Genomic DNA, 23,742 nt, shown 5'->3' with positions numbered 1-23,742 from the left:
TATTGGAGTCTCATGGATGTGTTATGGGTGTGTTATAGGAGTCTCATGGACGTGTCATGGGTGTGTTATAGGAGTCTCATGGACGTGTCATGGGTGTGTTATAGGAGTCTCATGGACGTGTTATGGGTGTGTTATAGGAGTCTCATGGACGTGTTAGTGGGTGTTTTATAGGAGTCTCATGGATGCGTTATGGGTGTGTTATAGGAGTCTCATGGACGTGTTATGGGAGTGTTATAGGAGTCTCATGGACGTGTCATGGGTGCGTTATAGGAGTCTCATGGACGTGACATGGGTGCGTTATAGGAGTCTCATGGACGTGTTAGTGGGTGTGTTATAGGAGTCTCATGGACGTGTTATTGGTGTGTTATAGGAGTCTCATGGACGTGTTATGGGTGTTTAATAGGAGTCTCATGGACGTGTTATGGGAGTGTTATAGGAGTCTCATGGACGTGTTATGGGTGTTTTATAAGAGTCTCATGGACTTGTTATGGGAGTGTTATAGGAGTCTCATGGACGTGTCACGGGTGCGTTATAGGAGTCTCATGGATGTGTTATGGGTGTTTTATAGGAGTCTCATGGACGTGTTATGGGAGTGTTATAGGAGTCTCATGGACGTGTTATGGGTGTTTTATAGGAGTCTCATGGACGTGTTATGGGTGTGTTATAGGAGTCTCATGGACGTGTTATGGGAGTGTTATAGGTGTCTCATGGACGTGTTATGGGTGTTTTATAGGAGTCTCATGGACGTGTTATGGGAGTGTTATAGAAGTCTCATGGACGTGTTATGGCTGCGTTATAGGAGTCTCATGGATGTGTTATGGGTGTGTTATAGGAGTCTCATGGGCGTGTTATGGAAGTGTTATATAAGTCTCATGGACGTGTCATGGGAGTGTTATAGGAGTCTCATGGACGTGTCATGGGTGTTTTATAGGAGTCTCATGGACGTGTCATGGGAGTGTTATAGGAGTCTCATGGACGTGTCATGGGTGTTTTATAGGAGTCTCATGGACGTGTTATGGGTGTTTTATAGGAGTCTCATGGATGTGTCATGGGTGTGTTATAGGAGTCTCATGGACGTGTCATGGGTGTTTTATAGGAGTCTAATGGACGTGTTATGGGTGTGTTATAGGAGTCTCATGGACGTGTTATGGGTGTGTTATAGGAGACTCATGGACGTGTCATTGGTGTTTTATAGGAGTCTCATGGACGTGTCATGGGTGTGTTATAGGAGTCTCATGGACGTATCATCTCAAGGATGTGTTAGTGGGTGTGTTATAGGAGTCTCATGGACGTGTTATGGGAGTGTTATAGGAGTCTCATGGACGTGTTATGGGTGTGTTATAGGAGTCTCATGGACGTGTTATGGGTGTGTTATAGGAGTCTCATGGACGTGTTAGTGGGTGTGTTATAGGAGTCTCATGGACGTATTATGGGTGTGTTATAGGAGTCTCATGGACGTGTTATGGTTGTTTTATAGGAGTCTCATGGATGCGTTATGGGTGTGTTATAGGAGTCTCATGGGCATGTTATGGAAGTGTTATTTAAGTCTCATGGATGTGTCATGGGAGTGTTATTGGAGTCTCATGGACGTGTCATGGGTGTTTTATAGGAGTCTCATGGACGTGTTGTGGGTGTTTTATAGGAGTCTCATGGATGTGTCATGGGTGTGTTATAGGAGTCTCACGGACGTGTCATGGGTGTTTTATAGGAGTCTCATGGACGTGTTATGGGTGTGTTATAGGAGTCTCATGGACGTGTTATAGGTGTGTTATAGGAGTCTCATGGACGTGTTTTGGGTGTGTTATAGGAGTCTCATGGACGTGTCATGGGTGTTTTATAGGAGTCTCATGGACGTGTCATGGGTGTGTTATAGGAGTCTCATGGACGTGTCATGGGTGTGTTATAGGAGTCTCATGGACGTGTTAGTGGGTGTTTTATAGGAGTCTCATGGACGTGTTAGTGGGTGTTTTATTGGAGTCTCATGGATGCGTTATGGGAGTGTTATAGGAGTCTCATGGACGTGTCATGGGTGCGTTATAGGAGTCTCATGGACGTGACATGGGTGCGTTATAGGAGTCTCATGGACGTGTTAGTGGGTGTGTTATAGGAGTCTCATGGACGTGTTATGGGTGTGTAATAGGAGTCTCATGGACGTGTTATGGGTGTTTTATAGGAGTCTCATGGATGTGTTATGGGTGCGTTATAGGAGTCTCATGGATGTGTTTTGGGTGCGTTATAGGAGTCTCATGGATGTGTTATGGGTACGTTATAGGAGTCTCATGGATGTGTTATGGGTGCGTTATAGGAGTCTCATGGATGTGTTATGGGAGTGTTATAGGAGTCTCATGGACGTGTTATGGGTGTTTTATAGGAGTCTCATGGATGTGTCATGGGTGCGTTATAGGAGTCTGATGCACGTGTTATGGGAGTGTTATAGGAGTCTCATGGATGTGTTATGGGTACGTTATAGGAGTCTCATGGATGTGTTATGGGTGCGTTATAGGAGTCTCATGGATGTGTTATGGGAGTGTTATAGGAGTCTCATGGACGTGTTAGTGGGTGTTTTATTGGAGTCTCATGGATGCGTTATGGGAGTGTTATAGGAGTCTCATGGACGTGTCATGGGTGCGTTATAGGAGTCTCATGGACGTGACATGGGTGCGTTATAGGAGTCTCATGGACGTGTTATGGGTGCGTTATAGGAGTCTCATGGACGTGTTATGGGTGCGTTATAGGAGTCTCATGGACGTGTTATGGGTGCGTTATAGGAGTCTCATGGACGTGTTTTGGGAGTGTTATACGAGTCTCATGTACGTGTTATGGGTGTGTTATAGGAGTCTCATGGACGTGCTATGGGAGTGTTATTGGAGTCTCATGGATGTGTTATGGGTGCGTTATAGGAGTCTCATGGACGTGTTATTGGAGCGTTATAGGAGTCTCATGGTTGTGTTATGGGAGTGTTATAGGAGTCTCATGGACACGTCATGTGTGTGTTATAGGAGTCTCATGGATGCGTTATGGGTGTGTTATAGGAGTCTCATGGACGTGTTAGTGGGAGTGTTATTGGAGTCTCATGGACGTGTTATGGGTGTGTTATAGGAGTCTCATGGATGTGTTATGGGTGTTTTATAGGAGTCTCATGGACGTGTTATGGGTGTGCTTTAGGAGTCTCATGGACGTGTTATGGGTGTGTTATAGGAGTCTCATGGACGTGTTATGGGAGTGTTATAGGAGTCTCATGGACGTGTTAGTGGGTGCGTTATAGGAGTCTCATGGACGTGTTAGTGGGTGTTTTATTGGAGTCTCATGGATGCGTTATGGGAGTGTTATAGGAGTCTCATGGACGTGTCATGGGTGCGTTATAGGAGTCTCATGGACGTGACATGGGTGCGTTATAGGAGTCTCATGGACGTGTTAGTGGGTGTGTTATAGGAGTCTCATGGACGTGTTATGGGTGTGTAATAGGAGTCTCATGGACGTGTTATGGGTGTTTTATAGGAGTCTCATGGATGTGTTATGGGTGCGTTATAGGAGTCTCATGGATGTGTTTTGGGTGCGTTATAGGAGTCTCATGGATGTGTTATGGGTGCGTTATAGGAGTCTCATGGATGTGTTATGGGTGTGTTATAGGAGTCTCATGGACGTGTCATGGGTGTGTTATAGGAGTCTCATGGACGTGTCATGGGTGTGTTATAGGAGTCTCATGGACGTGTTATGGGTGTGTTATAGGAGTCTCATGGACGTGTTAGTGGGTGTTTTATAGGAGTCTCATGGATGCGTTATGGGTGTGTTATAGGAGTCTCATGGACGTGTCATGCGAGTGTTATAGGAGTCTCATGGACGTGTCATGGGTGCGTTATAGGAGTCTCATGGACGTGACATGGGTGCGTTATAGGAGTCTCATGGACGTGTTAGTGGGTGTGTTATAGGAGTCTCATGGACGTGTTATTGGTGTGTTATAGGAGTCTCATGGACGTGTTATGGGTGTGTAATAGGAGTCTCATGGACGTGTTATGGGTGTGTAATAGGAGTCTCATGGACGTGTTATGGGAGTGTTATAGGAGTCTCATGGACGTGTTATGGGTGTTTTATAAGAGTCTCATGGACTTGTTATGGGAGTGTTATAGGAATCTCATGGACGTGTCACGGGTGCGTTATAGGAGTCTCATGGATGTGTTATGGGTGTTTTATAGGAGTCTCATGGACGTGTTATGGGAGTGTTATAGGAGTCTCATGGACGTGTTATGGGTGTTTTATAGGAGTCTCATGGACGTGTTATGGGTGTGTTATAGGAGTCTCATGTACGTGTTATGGGAGTGTTATAGGAGTCTCATGGACGTGTTATGGGTGTTTTATAGGAGTCTCATGGTCGTGTTATGCGAGTGTTATAGGAGTCTCATGGACGTGTTATGGCTGCGTTATAGGAGTCTCATGGATGTGTTATGGGTGTGTTATAGGAGTCTCATGGGCGTGTTATGGAAGTGTTATAAAAGTCTCATGGACGTGTCATGGGAGTGTTATAGGAGTCTCATGGACGTGTCATGGGTGTTTTATAGGAGTCTCATGGACGTGTCATGGGAGTGTTATAGGAGTCTCATGGACGTGTCATGGGTGTTTTATAGGAGTCTCATGGACGTGTTATGGGTGTTTTATAGGAGTCTCATGGATGTGTCATGGGTGTGTTATAGGAGTCTCATGGACGTGTCATGGGTGTTTTATAGGAGTCTCATGGACGTGTTATGGGTGTGTTATAGGAGTCTCATGGACGTGTTATGGGTGTGTTATAGGAGACTCATGGACGTGTCATGGGTGTTTTATAGGAGTCTCATGGACGTGTCATGGGTGTGTAATAGGAGTCTCATGGACGTGTCATCTCAAGGACGTGTTAGTGGGTGTGTTATAGGAGTCTCATGGACGTGTTATGGGAGTGTTATAGGAGTCTCATGGACGTGTTATGGGTGTGTTATAGGAGTCTCATGGACGTGTTATGGGAGTGTTATAGGAGTCTCATGGACGTGTTATGGGTGTGTAATAGGAGTCTCATGGACGTGTTATGGGTGTGTAATAGGAGTCTCATGGACGTGTTATGGGAGTGTTATAGGAGTCTCATGGACGTGTTATGGGTGTTTTATAAGAGTCTCATGGACTTGTTATGGGAGTGTTATAGGAATCTCATGGACGTGTCACGGGTGCGTTATAGGAGTCTCATGGATGTGTTATGGGTGTTTTATAGGAGTCTCATGGACGTGTTATGGGAGTGTTATAGGAGTCTCATGGACGTGTTATGGGTGTTTTATAGCAGTCTCATGGACGTGTTATGGGTGTGTTATAGGAGTCTCATGTACGTGTTATGGGAGTGTTATAGGAGTCTCATGGACGTGTTATGGGTGTTTTATAGGAGTCTCATGGTCGTGTTATGCGAGTGTTATAGGAGTCTCATGGACGTGTTATGGCTGCGTTATAGGAGTCTCATGGATGTGTTATGGGTGTGTTATAGGAGTCTCATGGGCGTGTTATGGAAGTGTTATAAAAGTCTCATGGACGTGTCATGGGAGTGTTATAGGAGTCTCATGGACGTGTCATGGGTGTTTTATAGGAGTCTCATGGACGTGTCATGGGAGTGTTATAGGAGTCTCATGGACGTGTCATGGGTGTTTTATAGGAGTCTCATGGACGTGTTATGGGTGTTTTATAGGAGTCTCATGGATGTGTCATGGGTGTGTTATAGGAGTCTCATGGACGTGTCATGGGTGTTTTATAGGAGTCTCATGGACGTGTTATGGGTGTGTTATAGGAGTCTCATGGACGTGTTATGGGTGTGTTATAGGAGACTCATGGACGTGTCATGGGTGTTTTATAGGAGTCTCATGGACGTGTCATGGGTGTGTAATAGGAGTCTCATGGACGTGTCATCTCAAGGACGTGTTAGTGGGTGTGTTATAGGAGTCTCATGGACGTGTTATGGGAGTGTTATAGGAGTCTCATGGACGTGTTATGGGTGTGTTATAGGAGTCTCATGGACGTGTTATGGGTGTGTTATAGGAGTCTCATGGACGTGTTAGTGGGTGTGTTATAGGAGTCTCATGGACGTATTATGGATGTGTTATAGGAGTCTCATGGACGTGTTATGGTTGTTTTATAGGAGTCTCATGGATGCATTATGGGTGTGTTATAGGAGTCTCATGGGCATGTTATGGAAGTGTTATTTAAGTCTCATGGATGTGTCATGGGATTGTTATTGGAGTCTCATGGACGTGTCATGGGTGTTTTATAGGAGTCTCATGGACGTGTTATGGGTGTTTTATAGGAGTCTCATGGATGTGTCATGGGTGTGTTATAGGAGTCTCACGGACGTGTCATGGGTGTTTTATAGGAGTCTCATGGACGTGTTATGGGTGTGTTATAGGAGTCTCATGGACGTGTTATGGGTGTGTTATAGGAGTCTCATGGACGTGTCATGGGTGTGTTATAGGAGTCTCATGGACCTGTCATGGGTGTTTTATAGGAGTCTCATGGACGTGTCATGGGTGTGTTATAGGAGTCTCATGGACGTGTCATGGGTGTGTTATAGGAGTCTCATGGACGTGTTAGTGGGTGTTTTATAGGAGTCTCATGGACGTGTTAGTGGGTGTTTTATTGGAGTCTCATGGATGCGTTATGGGAGTGTTATAGGAGTCTCATGGACGTGTCATGGTTGCGTTATAGGAGTCTCATGGACGTGACATGGGTGCGTTATAGGAGTCTCATGGACGTGTTAGTGGGTGTGTTATAGGAGTCTCATGGACGTGTTATGGGTGTGTAATAGGAGTCTCATGGACGTGTTATGGGTGTTTTATAGGAGTCTCATGGATGTGTTATGGGTGCGTTATAGGAGTCTCATGGATGTGTTTTGGGTGCGTTATAGGAGTCTCATGGATGTGTTATGGGTGCGTTATAGGAGTCTCATGGATGTGTTATGGGTGCGTTATAGGAGTCTCATGGATGTGTTATGGGAGTGTTATAGGAGTCTCATGGACGTGTTATGGGTGTTTTATAGGAGTCTCATGGATGTGTCATGGGTGCGTTATAGGAGTCTCATGCACGTGTTATGGGAGTGTTATAGGAGTCTCATGTACGTGTTATGGGTGCATTATAGGAGTCTCATGGACGTGTTATGGGTGCGTTATTGGAGTCTCATGGACGTGTTATGGGTGTGTTATAGGAGTCTCATGGACGTGTTATGGGAGTGTTATAGGAGTCTCATGGACGTGTTATGGGTGCGTTATAGGAGTCTCATGGACGTGTTATGGGTGCGTTATAGGAGTCTCATGGATGTGTTATGGGTGCGTTATAGGAGTCTCATGGACGTGTTTTGGGAGTGTTATACGAGTCTCATGTACGTGTTATGGGTGTGTTATAAGAGTCTCATGGACGTGCTATGGGAGTGTTATTGGAGTCTCATGGACGTGTTATGGGTGCGTTATAGGAGTCTCATGGACGTGTTATTGGAGCGTTATAGGAGTCTCATGGTTGTGTTATGGGAGTGTTATAGGAGTTTCATGGACATGTCATGTGTGTGTTATAGGAGTCTCATGGATGCGTTATGGGTGTGTTATAGAAGTCTCATGGACGTGTTAGTGGGAGTGTTATTGGAGTCTCATGGACGTGTTATGGGTGTATTATAGGAGTCTCATGGATGTGTTATGGGTGTTTTATAGGAGTCTCATGGACGTGTTATGGGTGTGCTTTAGGAGTCTCATGGACGTGTTATGGGTGTGTTATAGGAGTCTCATGGACGTGTTATGGGAGTGTTATAGGAGTCTCATGGACGTGTTAGTGGGTGCGTTATAGGAGTCTCATGGATGTGTTATGGGTGCGTTATAGGAGTCTCATGGACGTGTCATGGGAGTGTTATTGGAGTCTCATGGACGTGTCATGGGTGTTTTATAGGAGTCTCATGGACGCGTTATGGGTGTGTTATAGGAGTCTCATGGACGTGTTATGGGTGTGTTATAGGAGTCTCATGGACGTGTTATGAGTGTTTTATAGGAGTCTCATGGACGTGTCATGGGTGTGTTATAGGAGTCTCATGGACGTGTCATGGGTGTGTTATAGGAGTCTCATGGACGTGTCATTGGTGTGTTATAGGAGTCTCATGGACGTGTTATGGGTGTGTTATAGGAGTCTCGTGGACGTGTTAGTGGGTGTTTTATAGAAGTCTCATGGATGCGTTATGCGTATGTTATAGGAGTCTCATGGACGTGTTATGGGTGCGTTATAGGAGTCTCATGGACGTGTCATGGGTGCGTTATAGGAGTCTCATGGACGTGTTAGTGGGTGTGTTATAGGATCCTCATGGATGTGTTATGGGTGTTTTATAGGAGTCTCATGGACGTGTTATGGGAGTGTTATAGGAGTCTTGGACGTGTTAGTGGGTGTGTTATAGGTGTCTCATGGACGTGTTATAGGTGCGTTATAGGAGTCTCATGGACGTGTCATGGGTGCGTTATAGGAGACTCATGGACGTGTCATGGGTGCGTTATAGGAGTCTCATGGACGTGTTATGGGTGTGTTATAGGAGTCTCATGGACGTGTTATGGGTGTGTTATAGGAGTCTCATGGACGTGTTAGTGGGTGTGTTATAGGAGTCTCATGGACGTGTTATGGGTGTGTTATAGGAGTCTCATGGACGTGTTATGGGTGTGTTATAGGAGTCTCATGGACGTGTTATGGGTGTGTTATAGGAGTTTCATGGATGTGTTATGGGTGTTTTATAGGAGTCTCATGGACGTGTTAGTGGGTGTGTTATAGGAGTTTCATGGATGCGTTATGGGAGTGTCATGGGCATTTTATTGGAGTGTTGTAGGAGACTCATGGATGTGTTATGGGTGTTTTATAGGAGTCTCATGGACGTGTTATGGGCATGCTATAGGAGTTTCATGGACTTCTCATGGGTGTGTTATAGGAGACTCTTGGACGTGTTATGGGTGTGTTATAGGAGTCTCATGGACATGTTATGAGTGTGTTATAGGAGTCTCATGGATGTGTTAATGGGTGTGTTATAGGAGTCTCATGGACGTGTTAGTGGGTGTGTTATAGGAGTCTCATGGACGTGTCATGAGTGTGTTATAGGAGTCTCATGGACGTGTTGTGGGTGTGTTATAGGAGACTCATGGACGTCTTATGGGTGTGTTATAGAAGTCTCATGGACATGTTATGGGTGTGTTATAGGAGTCTCATGGACGTGTTATGGGAGTGTTATAGGAGTGTCATGGACGTGTTAGTGGGTGTGTTATAGGAGTCTCATGGACGTGTTATGGGTGTGTTATAGGAGTCTCATTGATGTGTTATGGGTGTTTTATAGGAGTCTCATGGACGTGTTATGGGTGTGTTATAGGAGTCTCATGGACGTGTTATGGGAGTGTTATAGGAGTCTCGGACGTGTTAGTGGGTGTGTTATAGGTGTCTCATGGACGTGTCATAGGTGCGTTATAGGAGTCTCATGGACGTGTCATGGGTGCGTTATAGGAGACTCATGGAAGTGTCATGGGTGCGTTATAGGAGTCTCATGGACGTGTTATGGGTGTGTTATAGGAGTCTCATGGACGTGTTATGGGTGTGTTATAGGAGTCTCATGGACGTGTTAGTGGGTGTGTTATAGGAGTCTCATGGACGTGTTATGGGTGTGTTATAGGAGTCTCATGGACGTGTTATGGGTGTGTTATAGGAGTCTCATGGACGTGTTATGGGTGTGTTATCGGAGTCTCATGGATGTGTTATGGGTGTTTTATAGGAGTCTCATGGACGTGTTAGTGGGTGTGTTATAGGAGTTTCATGGATGCGTTATGGGAGTGTCATGGGCATTTTATTGGAGTGTTGTAGGAGACTCATGGATGTGTTATGGGTGTGTTATAGGAGTCTCATGGACGTGTTATGGGCATGCTATAGGAGTCTCATGGACTTGTCATGGGTGTGACATAGGAGACTCTTGGACGTGTTTTGGGTGTGTTATAGGAGTCTCATGGACGTGTTAGTGGGTGTGTTATAGGAGTCTCATGGACATGTTATGGGTGTGTTATAGGAGTCTCTTGGACGTGTTATGGGTGTGTTATAGGAGTCTCATGGACGTGTTATGGGTGTGTTATAGGAGTCTCATGGACGTGTTATTGGTGTGTTATAGGAGTCTCATGGACGTGTTATGGGTGTGTAATAGGAGTCTCATGGACGTGTTATTGAAGTGTTATAGGAGTCTCATGGACGTGTTATGGGTGTTTTATAAGAGTCTCATGGACTTGTTATGGGAGTGTTATAGGAATCTCATGGACGTGTCACGGGTGTGTTATAGGAGTCTCATGGATTTGTTATGGGTGTTTTATAGGAGTCTCATGGACGTGTTATGGGAGTGTTATAGGAGTCTCATGGACGTGTTATGGGTGTTTTATAGGAGTCTCATGGACGTGTTATGGGTGTGTTATAGGAGTCTCATGTACGTGTTATGGGAGTGTTATAGGAGTCTCATGGACGTGTTATGGGTGTTTTATAGGAGTCTCATGGACGTGTTATGCGAGTGTTATAGGAGTCTCATGGACGTGTTACGGCTGCGTTATAGGAGTCTCATGGATGTGTTATGGGTGTGTTATAGGAGTCTCATGGGCGTGTTATGGAAGTGTTATAAAAGTCTCATGGACGTGTCATGGGAGTGTTATAGGAGTCTCATGGACGTGTCATGGGTGTTTTATAGGAGTCTCATGGACGTGTCATGGGAGTGTTATAGGAGTCTCATGGACGTGTCATGGGTGTTTTATAGGAGTCTCATGGACGTGTTATGGGTGTTTTATAGGAGTCTCATGGATGTGTCATGGGTGTGTTATAGGAGTCTCATGGACGTGTCATGGGTGTTTTATAGGAGTCTCATGGACGTGTTATGGGTGTGTTATAGGAGTCTCATGGACGTGTTATGGGTGTGTTATAGGAGACTCATGGACGTGTCATAGGTGTTTTATAGGAGTCTCATGGACGTGTCATGGGTGTGTTATAGGAGTCTCATGGACGTGTCATCTCAAGGACGTGTTAGTGGGTGTGTTATAGGAGTCTCATGGACGTGTTATGGGAGTGTTATAGGAGTCTCATGTACGTGTTGTGGGTGTGTTATAGGAATCTCATGGACGTGTTATGGGTGTGTTATAGGAGTCTCATGGACGTGTTAGTGGGTGTGTTATAGGAGTCTCATGGACGTATTATGGGTGTGTTATAGGAGTCTCATGGACGTGTTATGGTTGTTTTATAGGAGTCTCATGGATGCGTTATGGGTGTGTTATAGGAGTCTCATGGGCATGTTATGGATGTGTTATTTAAGTCTCATGGATGTGTCATGGGAGTGTTATTGGAGTCTCATGGACGTGTCATGGGTGTTTTATAGGAGTCTCATGGACGTGTTATGGGTGTTTTATAGGAGTCTCATGGATGTGTCATGGGTGTGTTATAGGAGTCTCACGGACGTGTCATGGGTGTTTTATAGGAGTCTCATGGACGTGTTATGGGTGTGTTATAGGAGTCTCATGGACGTGTTATGGGTGTGTTATAGGAGTCTCATGGACGTGTTATGGGTTTGTTATAGGAGTCTCATGGACGTGTCATGGGTGTTTTATAGGAGTCTCATGGACGTGTCATGGGTGTGTTATAGGAGTCTCATGGACGTGTCATGGGTGTGTTATCGGAGTCTCATGGACGTGTTAGTGGGTGTTTTATAGGAGTCTCATGGACGTGTTAGTGGGTGTTTTATTGGAGTCTCATGGATGCGTTATGGGAGTGTTATAGGAATCTCATGGACGTCTCATGGTTGCGTTATAGGAGTCTCATGGACGTGACATGGGTGCGTTATAGGAGTCTCATGGACGTGTTAGTGGGTGCGTTATAGGAGTCTCATGGACGTGTTATGGGTGTGTAATAGGAGTCTCATGTACGTGTTATGGGTGTTTTATAGGAGTCTCATGGATGTGTTATGGGTGCGTTATAGGAGTCTCATGGACGTGTTATGGGAGTGTTATAGGAGTCTCATGGATGTGTTATGGGTGCGTTATAGGAGTCTCATGGATGTGTTATGGGAGTGTTATAGGAGTCTCATGGACGTGTTATGGGTGTTTTATAGGAGTCTCATGGATGTGTCATGGGTGCGTTATAGGAGTCTCATGCACGTGTTATGGGAGTGTTATAGGAGTCTCATGGACGTGTTATGGGTGTTTTATAGGAGTCTCATGGATGTGTCATGGGTGCGTTATAGGAGTCTCATGCACGTGTTATGGGAGTGTTATAGGAGTCTCATGTACGTGTTATGGGTGCGTTATAGGAGTCTCATGGACGTGTTATGGGTGCGTTATTGGAGTCTCATGGACGTGTTATGGGTGTGTTATAGGAGTCTCATGGACGTGTTATGGGAGTGTTATAGGAGTCTCATGGACGTGTTATGGGTGTTTTATAGGAGTCTCATGGATGCATTATGGGTGTGTTATAGGAGTCTCATGGGCATGTTATGGAAGTGTTATTTAAGTCTCATGAATGTGTCATGGGATTGTTATTGGAGTCTCATGGACGTGTCATGGGTGTTTTATAGGCGTCTCATGGACGTGTTATGGGTGTTTTATAGGAGTCTCATGGATGTGTCATGGGTGTGTTATAGGAGTCTCACGGACGTGTCATGGGTGTTTTATAGGAGTCTCATGGACGTGTTATGGGTGTGTTATAGGAGTCTCATGGACGTGTTATGGGTGTGTTATAGGAGTCTCATGGACGTGTCATGGGTGTGTTATAGGAGTCTCATGGACCTGTCATGGGTGTTTTATAGGAGTCTCATGGACGTGTCATGGGTGTGTTATAGGAGTCTCATGGACGTGTCATGGGTGTGTTATAGGAGTCTCATGGACGTGTTAGTGGGTGTTTTATAGGAGTCTCATGGACGTGTTAGTGGGTGTTTTATTGGAGTCTCATGGATGCGTTATGGGAGTGTTATAGGAGTCTCATGGACGTGTCATGGTTGCGTTATAGGAGTCTCATGGACGTGACATGGGTGCGTTATAGGAGTCTCATGGACGTGTTAGTGGGTGTGTTATAGGAGTCTCATGGACGTGTTATGGGTGTGTAATAGGAGTCTCATGGACGTGTTATGGGTGTTTTATAGGAGTCTCATGGATGTGTTATGGGTGCGTTATAGGAGTCTCATGGATGTGTTTTGGGTGCGTTATAGGAGTCTCATGGATGTGTTATGGGTGCGTTATAGGAGTCTCATGGATGTGTTATGGGTGCGTTATAGGAGTCTCATGGATGTGTTATGGGAGTGTTATAGGAGTCTCATGGACGTGTTATGGGTGTTTTATAGGAGTCTCATGGATGTGTCATGGGTGCGTTATAGGAGTCTCATGCACGTGTTATGGGAGTGTTATAGGAGTCTCATGTACGTGTTATGGGTACGTTATAGGAGTCTCATGGACGTGTTATGGGTGCGTTATTGGAGTCTCATGGACGTGTTATGGGTGTGTTATAGGAGTCTCATGGACGTGTTATGGGAGTGTTATAGGAGTCTCATGGACGTGTTATGGGTGCGTTATAGGAGTCTCATGGACGTGTTATGGGTGCGTTATAGGAGTCTCATGGATGTGTTATGGGTGCGTTATAGGAGTCTCATGGACGTGTTTTGGGAGTGTTATACGAGTCTCATGTACGTGTTATGGGTGTGTTATAAGAGTCTCATGGACGTGCTATGGGAGTGTTATTGGAGTCTCATGGACGTGTTATGGGTGCGTTATAGGAGTCTCATGGACGTGTTATTGGAGCGTTATAGGAGTCTCATGGTTGTGTTATAGGAGTGTTATAGGAGTTTCATGGACATGTCATGTGTGTGTTATAGGAGTCTCATGGATGCGTTATGGGTGTGTTATAGGAGTCTCATGGACGTGTTAGTGGGAGTGTTATTGGAGTCTCATGGACGTGTTATGGGTGTATTATAGGAGTCTCATGGATGTGTTATGGGTGTTTTATAGGAGTCTCATGGACGTGTTATGGGTGTGCTTTAGGAGTCTCATGGACGTGTTATGGGTGTGTTATAGGAGTCTCATGGACGTGTTATGGGAGTGTTATAGGAGTCTCATGGACGTGTTAGTGGGTGCGTTATAGGAGTCTCATGGATGTGTTATGGGTGCGTTATAGGAGTCTCATGGACGTGTCATGGGAGTGTTATTGGAGTCTCATGGACGTGTCATGTGTGTTTTATAGGAGTCTCATGGACGCGTTATGGGTGTGTTATAGGAGTCTCATGGACGTGTTATGGGTGTGTTATAGGAGTCTCATGGACGTGTTATGAGTGTTTTATAGGAGTCTCATGGACGTGTCATGGGTGTGTTATAGGAGTCTCATGGACGTGTCATGGGTGTGTTATAGGAGTCTCATGGACGTGTCATTGGTGTGTTATAGGAGTCTCATGGACGTGTTATGGGTGTGTTATAGGAGTCTCGTGGACGTGTTAGTGGGTGTTTTATAGAAGTCTCATGGATGCGTTATGCGTATTTTATAGGAGTCTCATGGACGTGTTATGGGTGCGTTATAGGAGTCTCATGGACGTGTCATGGGTGCGTTATAGGAGTCTCATGGACGTGTTAGTGGGTGTGTTATAGGAGCCTCATGGATGTGTTATGGGTGTTTTATAGGAGTCTCATGGACGTGTTATGGGAGTGTTATAGGAGTCTTGGACGTGTTAGTGGGTGTGTTATAGGTGTCTCATGGACGTGTTATAGGTGCGTTATAGGAGTCTCATGGACGTGTCATGGGTGCGTTATAGGAGACTCATGGACGTGTCATGGGTGCGTTATAGGAGTCTCATGGACGTGTTATGGGTGTGTTATAGGAGTCTCATGGACGTGTTATGGGTGTGTTATAGGAGTCTCATGGACGTGTTAGTGGGTGTGTTATAGGAGTCTCATGGACGTGTTATGGGTGTGTTATAGGAGTCTCATGGACGTGTTATGGGTGTGTTATAGGAGTCTCATGGACGTGTTATGGGTGTGTTATAGGAGTTTCATGGATGTGTTATGGGTGTTTTATAGGAGTCTCATGGACGTGTTAGTGGGTGTGTTATAGGAGTTTCATGGATGCGTTATGGGAGTGTCATGGGCATTTTATTGGAGTGTTGTAGGAGACTCATGGATGTGTTATGGGTGTTTTATAGGAGTCTCATGGACGTGTTATGGGCATGCTATAGGAGTCTCATGGACTTCTCATGGGTGTGTTATAGGAGACTCTTGGACGTGTTATGGGTGTGTTATAGGAGTCTCATGGACATGTTATGAGTGTGTTATAGGAGTCTCATGGATGTGTTAATGGGTGTGTTATAGGAGTCTCATGGACGTGTTAGTGGGTGTGTTATAGGAGTCTCATGGACGTGTCATGAGTGTGTTATAGGAGTCTCATGGACGTGTTGTGGGTGTGTTATAGGAGACTCATGGACGTCTTATGGGTGTGTTATAGAAGTCTCATGGACATGTTATGGGTGTGTTATAGGAGTCTCATGGACGTGTTATGGGAGTGTTATAGGAGTCTCATGGACGTGTTAGTGGGTGTGTTATAGGAGTCTCATGGACGTGTTATGGGTGTGTTATAGGAGTCTCATTGATGTGTTATGGGTGTTTTATAGGAGTCTCATGGACGTGTTATGGGTGTGTTATAGGAGTCTCATGGACGTGTTATGGGAGTGTTATAGGAGTCTCGGACGTGTTAGTGGGTGTGTTATAGGTGTCTCATGGACGTGTCATAGGTGCGTTATAGGAGTCTCATGGACGTGTCATGGGTGCGTTATAGGAGACTCATGGAAGTGTCATGGGTGCGTTATAGGAGTCTCATGGACGTGTTATGGGTGTGTTATAGGAGTCTCATGGACGTGTTATGGGTGTGTTATAGGAGTCTCATGGACGTGTTAGTGGGTGTTTTATAGGAGTCTCATGGACGTGTTATGGGTGTGTTATAGGAGTCTCATGGCCGTGTTATGGGTGTGTTATAGGAGTCTCATGGACGTGTTATGGGTGTGTTATCGGAGTCTCATGGATGTGTTATGGGTGTTTTATAGGAGTCTCATGGACGTGTTAGTGGGTGTGTTATAGGAGTTTCATGGATGCGTTATGGGAGTGTCATGGGCATTTTATTGGAGTGTTGTAGGAGACTCATGGATGTGTTATGGGTGTGTTATAGGAGTCTCATGGACGTGTTATGGGCATGCTATAGGAGTCTCATGGACTTGTCATGGGTGTGACATAGGAGACTCTTGGACGTGTTATGGGTGTGTTATAGGAGTCTCATGGACGTGTTAGTGGGTGTGTTATAGGAGTCTCATGGACGTGTTATGGGTGTGTTATAGGAGACTCATGGACGTGTCATGGGTGTTTTATAGGAGTCTCATGGACGTGTCATGGGTGTGTTATAGGAGTCTCATGGACGTGTCATCTCAAGGACGTGTTAGTGGGTGTGTTATAGGAGTCTCATGGACGTGTTATGGGAGTGTTATAGGAGTCTCATGTACGTGTTGTGGGTGTGTTATAGGAATCTCATGGACGTGTTATGGGTGTGTTATAGGAGTCTCATGGACGTGTTAGTGGGTGTGTTATAGGAGTCTCATGGACGTATTATGGGTGTGTTATAGGAGTCTCATGGACGTGTTATGGTTGTTTTATAGGAGTCTCATGGATGCGTTATGGGTGTGTTATAGGAGTCTCATGGGCATGTTATGGAAGTGTTATTTAAGTCTCATGGATGTGTCATGGGAGTGTTATTGGAGTCTCATGGACGTGTCATGGGTGTTTTATAGGAGTCTCATGGACGTGTTATGGGTGTTTTATAGGAGTCTCATGGATGTGTCATGGGTGTGTTATAGGAGTCTCACGGACGTGTCATGGGTGTTTTATAGGAGTCTCATGGACGTGTTATGGGTGTGTTATAGGAGTCTCATGGACGTGTTATGGGTGTGTTATAGGAGTCTCATGGACGTGTTATGGGTTTGTTATAGGAGTCTCATGGACGTGTCATGGGTGTTTTATAGGAGTCTCATGGACGTGTCATGGGTGTGTTATAGGAGTCTCATGGACGTGTCATGGGTGTGTTATCGGAGTCTCATGGACGTGTTAGTGGGTGTTTTATAGGAGTCTCATGGACGTGTTAGTGGGTGTTTTATTGGAGTCTCATGGATGCGTTATGGGAGTGTTATAGGAATCTCATGGACGTCTCATGGTTGCGTTATAGGAGTCTCATGGACGTGACATGGGTGCGTTATAGGAGTCTCATGGACGTGTTAGTGGGTGCGTTATAGGAGTCTCATGGACGTGTTATGGGTGTGTAATAGGAGTCTCATGGACGTGTTATGGGTGCTTTATAGGAGTCTCATGGATGTGTTATGGGTGCGTTATAGGAGTCTCATGGATGTGTTTTGGGTGCGTTATAGGAGTCTCATGGATGTGTTATGGGTGCGTTATAGGAGTCTCATGGATGTGTTATGGGAGTGTTATAGGAGTCTCATGGACGTGTTATGGGTGTTTTATAGGAGTCTCATGGATGTGTCATGGGTGCGTTATAGGAGTCTCATGCACGTGTTATGGGAGTGTTATAGGAGTCTCATGTACGTGTTATGGGTGCGTTATAGGAGTCTCATGGACGTGTTATGGGTGCGTTATTGGAGTCTCATGGACGTGTTATGGGTGTGTTATAGGAGTCTCATGGACGTGTTATGGGAGTGTTATAGGAGTCTCATGGACGTGTTATGGGTGCGTTATAGGAGTCTCATGGACGTGTTATGGGTGCGTTATAGGAGTCTCATGGATGTGTTATGGGTGCGTTATAGGAGTCTCATGGACGTGTTTTGGGAGTGTTATACGAGTCTCCTGTACGTGTTATGGGTGTGTTATAGGAGTCTCATGGACGTGCTATGGGAGTGTTATTGGAGTCTCATGGACGTGTTATGGGTGCGTTATAGGAGTCTCATGGACGTGTTATTGGAGCGTTATAGGAGTCTCATGGTTGTGTTATGGGAGTGTTATAGGAGTCTCATGGACACGTCATGTGTGTGTTATAGGAGTCTCATGGATGCGTTATGGGTGTGTTATAGGAGTCTCATGGACGTGTTAGTGGGAGTGTTATTGGAGTCTCATGGACGTGTTATGGGTGTATTATAGGAGTCTCATGGATGTGTTATGGGTGTTTTATAGGAGTCTCATGGACGTGTTATGGGTGTGCTTTAGGAGTCTCATGGACGTGTTATGGGTGTGTTATAGGAGTCTCATGGACGTGTTATGGGAGTGTTATAGGAGTCTCATGGACGTGTTAGTGGGTGCGTTATAGGAGTCTCATGGATGTGTTATGGGTGTGTTATAGGAGTCTCATGGACGTGTCATGGGAGTGTTATTGGAGTCTCATGGACGTGTCATGGGTGTTTTATAGGAGTCTCATGGACGCGTTATGGGTGTGTTATAGGAGTCTCATGGACGTGTTATGGGTGTGTTATAGGAGTCTCATGGACGTGTTATGAGTGTTTTATAGGAGTCTCATGGACGTGTCATGGGTGTGTTATAGGAGTCTCATGGACGTGTCATGGGTGTGTTATAGGAGTCTCATGGACGTGTCATGGGTGTGTTATAGGAGTCTCATGGACGTGTTATGGGTGTGTTATAGGAATCTCGTGGACGTGTTAGTGGGTGTTTTATAGGAGTCTCATGGATGCGTTATGCGTATGTTATAGGAGTCTCATGGACGTGTTATGGGTGCGTTATAGGAGTCTCATGGACGTGTCATGGGTGCGTTATAGGAGTCTCATGGACGTGTTAGTGGGTGTGTTATAGGAGCCTCATGGATGTGTTATGGGTGTTTTATAGGAGTCTCATGGACGTGTTATGGGTGTGTTATAGGAGTCTCATGGACGTGTTATGGGAGTGTTATAGGAGTCTTGGACGTGTTAATGGGTGTGTTATGGGTGTCTCATGGACGTGTTATAGGTGCGTTATAGGAGTCTCATGGACGTGTCATGGGTGCGTTATAGGAGACTCATGGACGTGTCATGGGTGCGTTATAGGAGTCTCATGGACGTGTTATGGGTGTGTTATAGGAGTCTCATGGACGTGTTATGGGTGTGTTATAGGAGTCTCATGGACGTGTTAGTGGGTGTGTTATAGGAGTCTCATGGACGTGTTATGGGTGTGTTATAGGAGTCTCATGGACGTGTTATGGGCATGCTATAGGAGTCTCATGGACTTGTCATGGGTGTGACATAGGAGACTCTTGGACGTGTTATGGGTGTGTTATAGGAGTCTCATGGACGTGTTAGTGGGTGTGTTATAGGAGTCTCATGGACGTGTTATGGGTGTGTTATAGGAGACTCATGGACGTGTCATGGGTGTTTTATAGGAGTCTCATGGACGTGTCATGGGTGTGTTATAGGAGTCTCATGGACGTGTCATCTCAAGGACGTGTTAGTGGGTGTGTTATAGGAGTCTCATGGACGTGTTATGGGAGTGTTATAGGAGTCTCATGTACGTGTTGTGGGTGTGTTATAGGAATCTCATGGACGTGTTATGGGTGTGTTATAGGAGTCTCATGGACGTGTTAGTGGGTGTGTTATAGGAGTCTCATGGACGTATTATGGGTGTGTTATAGGAGTCTCATGGACGTGTTATGGTTGTTTTATAGGAGTCTCATGGATGCGTTATGGGTGTGTTATAGGAGTCTCATGGGCATGTTATGGAAGTGTTATTTAAGTCTCATGGATGTGTCATGGGAGTGTTATTGGAGTCTCATGGACGTGTCATGGGTGTTTTATAGGAGTCTCATGGACGTGTTATGGGTGTTTTATAGGAGTCTCATGGATGTGTCATGGGTGTGTTATAGGAGTCTCACGGACGTGTCATGGGTGTTTTATAGGAGTCTCATGGACGTGTTATGGGTGTGTTATAGGAGTCTCATGGACGTGTTATGGGTGTGTTATAGGAGTCTCATGGACGTGTTATGGGTTTGTTATAGGAGTCTCATGGACGTGTCATGGGTGTTTTATAGGAGTCTCATGGACGTGTCATGGGTGTGTTATAGGAGTCTCATGGACGTGTCATGGGTGTGTTATCGGAGTCTCATGGACGTGTTAGTGGGTGTTTTATAGGAGTCTCATGGACGTGTTAGTGGGTGTTTTATTGGAGTCTCATGGATGCGTTATGGGAGTGTTATAGGAATCTCATGGACGTCTCATGGTTGCGTTATAGGAGTCTCATGGACGTGACATGGGTGCGTTATAGGAGTCTCATGGACGTGTTAGTGGGTGCGTTATAGGAGTCTCATGGACGTGTTATGGGTGTGTAATAGGAGTCTCATGGACGTGTTATGGGTGTTTTATAGGAGTCTCATGGATGTGTTATGGGTGCGTTATAGGAGTCTCATGGATGTGTTTTGGGTGCGTTATAGGAGTCTCATGGATGTGTTATGGGTGCGTTATAGGAGTCTCATGGATGTGTTATGGGAGTGTTATAGGAGTCTCATGGACGTGTTATGGGTGTTTTATAGGAGTCTCATGGATGTGTCATGGGTGCGTTATAGGAGTCTCATGCACGTGTTATGGGAGTGTTATAGGAGTCTCATGTACGTGTTATGGGTGCGTTATAGGAGTCTCATGGACGTGTTATGGGTGCGTTATTGGAGTCTCATGGACGTGTTATGGGTGTGTTATAGGAGTCTCATGGACGTGTTATGGGAGTGTTATAGGAGTCTCATGGACGTGTTATGGGTGCGTTATAGGAGTCTCATGGACGTGTTATGGGTGCGTTATAGGAGTCTCATGGATGTGTTATGGGTGCGTTATAGGAGTCTCATGGACGTGTTTTGGGAGTGTTATACGAGTCTCCTGTACGTGTTATGGGTGTGTTATAGGAGTCTCATGGACGTGCTATGGGAGTGTTATTGGAGTCTCATGGACGTGTTATGGGTGCGTTATAGGAGTCTCATGGACGTGTTATTGGAGCGTTATAGGAGTCTCATGGTTGTGTTATGGGAGTGTTATAGGAGTCTCATGGACACGTCATGTGTGTGTTATAGGAGTCTCATGGATGCGTTATGGGTGTGTTATAGGAGTCTCATGGACGTGTTAGTGGGAGTGTTATTGGAGTCTCATGGACGTGTTATGGGTGTATTATAGGAGTCTCATGGATGTGTTATGGGTGTTTTATAGGAGTCTCATGGACGTGTTATGGGTGTGCTTTAGGAGTCTCATGGACGTGTTATGGGTGTGTTATAGGAGTCTCATGGACGTGTTATGGGAGTGTTATAGGAGTCTCATGGACGTGTTAGTGGGTGCGTTATAGGAGTCTCATGGATGTGTTATGGGTGCGTTATAGGAGTCTCATGGACGTGTCATGGGAGTGTTATTGGAGTCTCATGGACGTGTCATGGGTGTTTTATAGGAGTCTCATGGACGCGTTATGGGTGTGTTATAGGAGTCTCATGGACGTGTTATGGGTGTGTTATAGGAGTCTCATGGACGTGTTATGAGTGTTTTATAGGAGTCTCATGGACGTGTCATGGGTGTGTTATAGGAGTCTCATGGACGTGTCATGGGTGTGTTATAGGAGTCTCATGGACGTGTCATGGGTGTGTTATAGGAGTCTCATGGACGTGTTATGGGTGTGTTATAGGAATCTCGTGGACGTGTTAGTGGGTGTTTTATAGGAGTCTCATGGATGCGTTATGCGTATGTTATAGGAGTCTCATGGACGTGTTATGGGTGCGTTATAGGAGTCTCATGGACGTGTCATGGGTGCGTTATAGGAGTCTCATGGACGTGTTAGTGGGTGTGTTATAGGAGCCTCATGGATGTGTTATGGGTGTTTTATAGGAGTCTCATGGACGTGTTATGGGTGTGTTATAGGAGTCTCATGGACGTGTTATGGGAGTGTTATAGGAGTCTTGGACGTGTTAATGGGTGTGTTATGGGTGTCTCATGGACGTGTTATAGGTGCGTTATAGGAGTCTCATGGACGTGTCATGGGTGCGTTATAGGAGACTCATGGACGTGTCATGGGTGCGTTATAGGAGTCTCATGGACGTGTTATGGGTGTGTTATAGGAGTCTCATGGACGTGTTATGGGTGTGTTATAGGAGTCTCATGGACGTGTTAGTGGGTGTGTTATAGGAGTCTCATGGACGTGTTATGGGTGTGTTATAGGAGTCTCATGGACGTGTTATGGGTGTGTTTTAGGAGTTTCATGGATGTGTTATGGGTGTTTTATAGGAGTCTCATGGACGTGTTAGTGGGTGTGTTATAGGAGTTTCATGGATGCGTTATGGGAGTGTCATGGGCATTTTATTGGAGTGTTGTAGGAGACTCATGGATGTGTTATGGGTGTTTTATAGGAGTCTCATGGACGTGTTATGGGCATGCTATAGGAGTCTCATGGACTTCTCATGGGTGTGTTATAGGAGACTCTTGGACGTGTTATGGGTGTGTTATAGGAGTCTCATGGACATGTTATGAGTGTGTTATAGGAGTCTCATGGATGTGTTAATGGGTGTGTTATAGGAGTCTCATGGACGTGTTAGTGGGTGTGTTATAGGAGTCTCATGGACGTGTCATGAGTGTGTTATAGGAGTCTCATGGACGTGTTGTGGGTGTGTTATAGGAGACTCATGGACGTCTTATGGGTGTGTTATAGAAGTCTCATGGACATGTTATGGGTGTGTTATAGGAGTCTCATGGACGTGTTATGGGAGTGTTATAGGAGTCTCATGGACGTGTTAGTGGGTGTGTTATAGGAGTCTCATGGACGTGTTATGGGTGTGTTATAGGAGTCTCATTGATGTGTTATGGGTGTTTTATAGGAGTCTCATGGACGTGTTATGGGTGTGTTATAGGAGTCTCATGGACGTGTTATGGGAGTGTTATAGGAGTCTCGGACGTGTTAGTGGGTGTGTTATAGGTGTCTCATGGACGTGTCATAGGTGCGTTATAGGAGTCTCATGGACGTGTCATGGGTGCGTTATAGGAGACTCATGGACGTGTCATGGGTGCGTTATAGGAGTCTCATGGACGTGTTATGGGTGTGTTATAGGAGTCTCATGGACGTGTTATGGGTGTGTTATAGGAGTCTCATGGACGTGTTAGTGGGTGTGTTATAGGAGTCTCATGGACGTGTTATGGGTGTGTTATAGGAGTCTCATGGACGTGTTATGGGTGTGTTATAGGAGTCTCATGGACGTGTTATGGGTGTGTTATAGGAGTCTCATGGATGTGTTATGGGTGTTTTATAGGAGTCTCATGGACGTGTTAGTGGGTGTGTTATAGGAGTTTCATGGATGCGTTATGGGAGTGTCATGGGCATTTTATTGGAGTGTTGTAGGAGACTCATGGATGTGTTATGGGTGTGTTATAGGAGTCTCATGGACGTGTTATGGGCATGCTATAGGAGTCTCATGGACTTGTCATGGGTGTGACATAGGAGACTCTTGGACGTGTTATGGGTGTGTTATAGGAGTCTCATGGACGTGTTAGTGGGTGTGTTATGGGAGTCTCATGGACATGTTATGGGTGTGTTATAGGAGTCTCTTGGACGTGTTATGGGTGTGTTATAGGAGTCTCATGGACGTGTTATGGGTGTGTTATAGGAGTCTCATGGACGTGTTATTGGTGTGTTATAGGAGTCTCATGGACGTGTTATGGGTGTGTAATAGGAGTCTCATGGACGTGTTATGGGAGTGTTATAGGAGTCT

The sequence above is a fragment of the Taudactylus pleione genome, unplaced genomic scaffold, assembly GCF_031769625.1.
Source record: "Taudactylus pleione unplaced genomic scaffold, aTauple2 ptg000001l, whole genome shotgun sequence".
Classification (NCBI taxonomy): Eukaryota; Metazoa; Chordata; class Amphibia; order Anura; family Myobatrachidae; genus Taudactylus; species Taudactylus pleione.
Note: the sequence above shows the minus strand (reverse complement) of the source record.